This window comes from Sinocyclocheilus rhinocerous, unplaced genomic scaffold, assembly GCF_001515625.1.
Source record: "Sinocyclocheilus rhinocerous isolate Xijiao unplaced genomic scaffold, SAMN03320098_v1.1 scaffold603, whole genome shotgun sequence".
Taxonomy (NCBI): Eukaryota; Metazoa; Chordata; class Actinopteri; order Cypriniformes; family Cyprinidae; genus Sinocyclocheilus; species Sinocyclocheilus rhinocerous.
In genome coordinates, this window is record NW_015656630.1 from 1,778,327 (window position 1) to 1,785,162 (window position 6,836).

Below are 6,836 nucleotides of genomic sequence, written 5' to 3' on the forward strand. Positions count from 1 at the left end.
TTCTGCTCAATTACAGTCAGACACTATAGCTATGCTAGTATTGAATGATTTTCCTGTGTAGTTCTCTTTGCAATTTTAGCTGCTCTTCCCTCTGCTATAATAAGTTAGACTGAAACAACAAAATAGAACTGATCCGAGGTCAAAGCTTGAAGTCTAAAAGGATGTGATCCTCAAGCATCCATGCCTCTTTAACAATTTATAGTGGCCATATATCTGGGTCGTTGAAATATTACATCCATGAACATTATTTATTTATTTATTTCAAAATTGTACAGAAAACTTTGACTATGAATATATAAGATAAATTGAGTATTTAATGTGCATTTCACCATTTCTTTATGTTTTCATTGTTTTAATCACCTTTTTACCTTCACTGCATGCATGCATATTCTATGTGTGGTTGCTAACCATTGCTATTGGTAGGATGTTGTGTTCTGGCTGCTAAGCTTTAATAGGGTGTTCAAACTCTGCTAGCTAGGGTATTTTGGTTAGTACACTACAAGACTTTTTCCAAATTTGAACAGAATTTAAAACACTAGGCATCATATCATATACTTCACAACTTTGTAAATGGTTATGGAGAAAAACTTTCCGTTCATTCAGAACGCAGCAAACTCACACAGAAACATGCACCTCATTGCAATATGTGTTCTATAATCGCCTCAAAATATCTGTTTATATTTGATATATGTTTGATATTCTCTGCTTGGATGAGATCAAAATCTAAAGCCAAAAAAGTTGTGTCTGTGCCATTATAGCCACACTATGCAATTTTCACCTCTGATTGCCCAAAATCTGTAGACTGACTCTGACTTTTGGCAACTAGCATCGACTCCTGCAGACTGCAAATTTAGGGCAACAATCTGGGCAAAAGTCATGCAGTGCAAGTCCAACATTTATTGATGAAATCTTAATAATGATATGATTAATTATATGACAGCCAATTTCTAAAATTTTTCCATTATATCTTTCACGGTTATTGGACTTAAAACTAACTCATTAACCTTCACTGCATTTGATCACTATATGTAATACTTTCTGTGGCGCCCACTTGCAATATACTGCATACGTTGCATGTTGCATTGCACCCTTGCCCACAGTACAGTTTTACTGAACTCACTCTAAAAATTCAACTGTAGTCCTGAAAATTTAAGGGAGTCACTTCGGTTTCATAGCTGAACTTTGTGTGAACAGAACCGTGTTTAGTATGGTTAGTATTATGCTGCTGTGTGAATGCAGCCATCAGATGAAAACACAGCAGCTCCAAACTCACTTCTGCTTCAGTTAGTCCTGTATATTTATTCATATTAAAGCTTCTCTGAAGGACGTCGTCACTAATGGCACGTGTGTGTCTTCATTTTCTGACGCACTAATCAGAGTTTCACTATTTATAAGAAAGAATCCTCGATGTGTGTGTATATTTGACATTAGAAAATTTTACTTCATTAATGGCAGTTACATGACTGAGAGAAAGATGACAAATACTACAAATGTGTATGCTAACCACTTCAAAGCTTTAATAGTAAAAAAATTATCTACAATATAATAAATAAAATAACTAGTCAAAAATGCTAAATGACAAAATGATCCTGGTCTTTAAGTGATTAAGCATTACATGTTCTTCCCAAAATGTTCTTCTCACAGATCCATTTAAAATCTGTGTTACATGAATAGTCATGCCACCCTGATGAAAAATACACAACACAGTTCTCTCTTGTGTATCCTTTGGGCTCTCCAGACTTCCAGGACCTGCATCAACAGATCAGCATTAGATGTTCAGTGCTGCTTTCTGTGTGATTTGATACAGAATAATTTATTACATAATAATTAGTTCAGTTCAGTGATTTCTCACCCAGAGGTCATATTGCTGCCATCAACCCATTTCCAGCTGCCCTCCACATCAATGTCAGTAAGACCAATCCAGAATCCTATCTTGTTATCTTGCATTTTCTCAACAAAATTCTGAAAAGCATTTGCATCATAAAATGGCGATCTCTTCTTATATACACACACACACACACACACACACTTTCCATATTTTATGCAGACATTCCATAGGCGTAATAATTGTTATACTGTACAAATGGCATTTTACTTCTTCTCATATATCAATATACAGGTATTACCAGACACACACACACATCTCTCACTCACTTGTTCCTCTCTGTTGTTAATGATGATCAGATCTGCTCCTCTCTCTGTACAGTATCTTCTGCTCTCAGTCCAGCTCTTCTTCTCAGAGGAAATGTAGTAAAAACTAAATTTATAGTATAACCATTCAGCTGTAAACACAAACAGTTCAAGTATTAGCTGTTTATCCATATTGACACAACATTAAAAAAAATTACACAACCTATTTTTTTACTGTTTTACCAATTTAATATATAGTTTATCCTATTAAATGTTTGTATAGTGTCGTTTGAATGTTGAATATCTGAATGTTTGTTTAGTGTATCTCATGATTACCCATTCCATTAAAACACTTCAACAGTTCATTTGTCACTTGATTTAACTGTTTGTTTAATTGAATATGGTTGCTGTTGTTAGTTAGCTGGTCTCTCTCATCGGTAAGGTTGGTAATGTTGGTCAACATCTGGTTTCTCTCTTCTGTGAGGTTGTTAATCTTGTTTGGTAGCTGATCTCTCTCTTGTGTGCAGTTTGCATGGATGTGGACACACAGCACTACGACTGCAGTCAGCAGAAGAACACACAGCAGAACCAAACACACTACAGCTGCTCTGGAGCTTCTGATCTTCACACAATCACTTCCTGTTCACCACAGACATGATGTTAAATGACTGAACGTGTGCAAACCGCAACATTTTTTAATCAAAGAAATGACTATGATTACCTGTACGCTGTAGTGGTTGGTGTGTGTTTGTCTCTGTCCTGAAGTCATGATCTCTCACACAATCTGCACTCTCATAGATATCCACCGTCATCTCCACTCTCTCAGACTCAGTTCTGATCACATTGTCATAAATAGCATCAGACATTTCTGCTCTTTTAAAGGCCAGCAATATTAATCTGTGCTAATGCTAATCATTGTTCTTTTCACATCGACTGTTCTCTGCTTTCAGTTTTCATTCAGGTTTGGCATGAGGTGCTAAAAGCTCACATACTTCTGTGGTCTCTTACTGGAAAGTGTAAAGACCGCCCATTTTTCTGTTCTCTATTTTTTGACCAACTCTATCTTCTCTTATTTTATTTCTGTGCTTTTGATTTCTTACTACTGAGATACAGTGAAGAGAGGGCAGGAAATGATTGAAGAGAGAAGGGAGTGGGACAATGATTCTGTTCCTAGTGTCACATACTAAATACAGCTGTTTTGTTGCACATTTGTCATACATTTGCAGGTCATTTCACTTGTTTGATTCTATTTTTAACACCTATATTAGAACAACAACATGAAACTGCTCCAAGGTTTGACACTATGTGATGTCCAACTCTTCAGTGCAAAAAAAGAAAAAAAAGAAAAGGTTAGTCAATTGTCTGTTCTCGCGAGAAAAAGTGGCATTCTTCTGTGATTGTGCATGTATCACTTCTCACAGGAACTTCAGAACATGCTTCAAAAGAGCTCTTAAATAATTTTTGAATGTTACATGCAGCTAAAGGTAGCATCCGTTAACTGAAGGCACACTGTTTGCGTCTGCTGTGTTGACAGCTTCAATGCTGCAGACCATTTAACAAATGTTACATACACAAATAAAATTACAGTGTTTGCTCAGAACGAACCAAAATGAAAAACAGGTTCGAGGTTCAGTCTGTGGTGATTGAATCTAATGGAATATGATTAACATGGACGATCAGCCTAATGGCACTTGTATAGCAACATATACTAATGCTGAATGTTTTTCCTGTGTCGTTTCCTGTCCATGTTAGTGGTTTGTTGATTCTATTTTAACATCAGTTAAAACAGCTACATGAAACTGATGTGAAGGCAAAGTGTGAATCTCAAATAAAGTGACATTTGTCCCACTTTAACACTATGTAGAGAGCATGTATCTGGGTAGCTGACATATAACATGTTGATAAACCTATTTTAATCAACAAAGATTTTACTGTAAATAAAACATGAATGTATAAGATAAATTGTGTATTTCATGTTCTGTTGACCATTTATTCTATTTTTTTTCACCATTTTTAATCACCTTTATATTATTATTAGTGCTGTCAACTGATTAAAAAAAAACAAATTAATCACACATTTTTCTGTAATTAATCACGATTAATCTCACCTATACATTTTTATTATATTTTTATATTGTAATAATTTCTCATTGAATATCCAAAATAATGTAGAAACAACAAAGACGTATATTGTTTAATGTCATCTTTTTACAAAGTACTAAGGCCAGTATCACCAATATCAATAATGTTACTGATGCCTAAATTATTTTTTCTCAGCTTCTGGGGATCAAATGAGAATAGCCATTTAATATTACAGTATAACTGAAAATCAACACTTGATTTTCTTTTTAACACTTAATATGCTTTAAAAATGTCATCACTAATGGCATGTGTTTGTCTTTACAGGACTGAGAACAAGATAACAAATATAATACATGTGTAAGTTAGTCACTTCAAAGCTTTATTAATAAAAATGGGCCTACATATATATCTTGTTGCAAAAATGATAAATTACAACAGGATTCTGGTCTTTAAGTGATTCTGGATGTTTATGTTCAGAATAAATTTGTATGATATATATAATAAAATAATTTTAAAAATGTTCTTCTCACAGATCCATTTCAAAACATAATTACATGGCAAGTCATTCCACGACGATGGATAAGTCACAACACAGTTCTCTTTACTATATCCATTGGACTCTTCAGACACCCAGAACCTGAAACTACAGATCAGCATTAAATGTTCAGTGCTGCTTTCTGTATGATATGATACTGACTGTGAGAATCATTTATTAGATAATAATCAGTTCAATTCTGTGATTTCTCACCCAGAAGTCAGTGTGCTGCCATCAACTCATTTCCAGCTGCCCTCCACAGAAATGTCAGTCAGACCAATCCAGACTTCAGAAATGCCAGACTTTTTCATAACAAAATTCTGACAAGATAAAACAATAACACATTTGTATCATAACAGTTAAGATGATCTCGTGGTATCTCTCTCTCTCTCTCTCTCTCTCTCTCTCTCTCTCTCTCGTATCATAACAGTTAGAGCAGGGTCGTGGTATCTCTCTCTCTCTCTCTCTCTCTCTCTCTCTCTCTCTCTCTCACACACACACACACACACACACACATTTGATGGGTTTCAATTTTTTTATGTGATTTATAAGCTGTTTTCCTCATGGGGACCAATAAATGTCTCCGTAAGATCAAAAATTTTGTGTATTACTAGTTTTGTGAGGAACTTTTGTCCCCACAACATTGTGAATACCAGGCCAGACACACACACACACACACACACACACACACACACACAGGTTTTATTTCAGATTTTCAATACACTCCATTCTGTGTGATTTATACGCGTTTTGAAAAGTGGGGACATTTGGTAATGTCCTGAAAAGTCACCTTCTCCTTGTAATACCTATGTCATACCTTTGTCATTATACAAATGTATGTCCTCATTTGTCACAAAAACGCGCGCACACACACACACACACACTCACTCACTCACTTGTTCCTTTCTGTTGTTTATGATGATCAAATCTGCTCCTCTCTCTGTCCAGTCTCTGATTGGTGGAATGTATCTGTAATGTCCTTTAGTGCCAGATTTATGCCAACTTTATTTTGTGGATATGTGTTAATTATAAATGTGTCCAATAGTAATTTGATAGTTTGACTTCCTATTGCACTTTGATAGTATTCTTTGCTGTTTTTTGTCCATTTGTAGGATTGATGTAACCTTAGTAAATGAGAGGGCTGGCTGCATATTTAATTGTTTTGAGTTCATTTTAGATAGAGTGTAATTTTGCAGTGGTCTGAAAGAGATGTTTGAGGACTGAATGTGAATGCTCTGAGGCAGAGCTGTAGCCTTTTCCCACTTTTGTTTGTGAAGTTGTCATAATTATTTCTGAGGTGATATGAGGGCAGAGAGTGGCGGGTGTTTGTAATATATTTGTCTCCTTGTGTGTTGACAAATCGGGTTCATTTCCAGTTCTGGCATTTAAGTTGCCACATATTAAATCATTTCCAATGGCAGATCTCGTCTTGCAGGATAGAAAAGTTTTCTTCATTGTAATAGGGAGATTCAGCCGGGGGTAAGTATGTGGCACACAATAATATGTGACGGTCTGTGGACGGTCTGATTTTTATAGATTTGATTTGAGTCGATGAGTTCTGTTCTGTACCATACCAGCATTCTGTCCCAATATCAGCAGTCTCTGCCCTGTGTCACCCCTCTTAGTTTGATTGATGGTAAAATTAATTCTCTAAACCCAATTGGGCAACCAGTGGACAAATCTCTTACATTCCATGTTTCTTGTAGTATTATAATGTCAGAATTCAGAATTTCTCTTTTGAAATCTGAATGTTGGCTCTTAACACCAAAAATGGAGGACCTAAGTCCTTGAATATTCCAACATGAGATTTTTAAGGAATATGAGTTCATTAATCACCTTTGTTATTTAAAAAACAAGACAAACATCAGTATGCTGAATCAACAGATCAAGTGGAATATTTAAAATATTATGATATTTTACATATATTTGATATATTATGATACATGTCTAAGAATATCTTTTAAAATAAATGTATAAATAATAAATGTCTAATATATATATATATTGTTTTTTTTTTCAAAAATACATTAAATAATGAGATCTCTAAGAGGTTCTTTTAAAAAATAAATATATAAATAACACACACACA

The 6,836-nt window shown here is 34.9% G+C and overlaps 1 pseudogene; it reads right to left on the reverse strand.

Moving 5' to 3' along the window:
• Window positions 1–4,956: 4,956 nt before the first annotated feature.
• The window catches only part of LOC107720549 (C-type lectin domain family 10 member A-like), a 6,080-nt pseudogene continuing 4,200 nt past the window's right edge, over window positions 4,957–6,836 (reverse strand).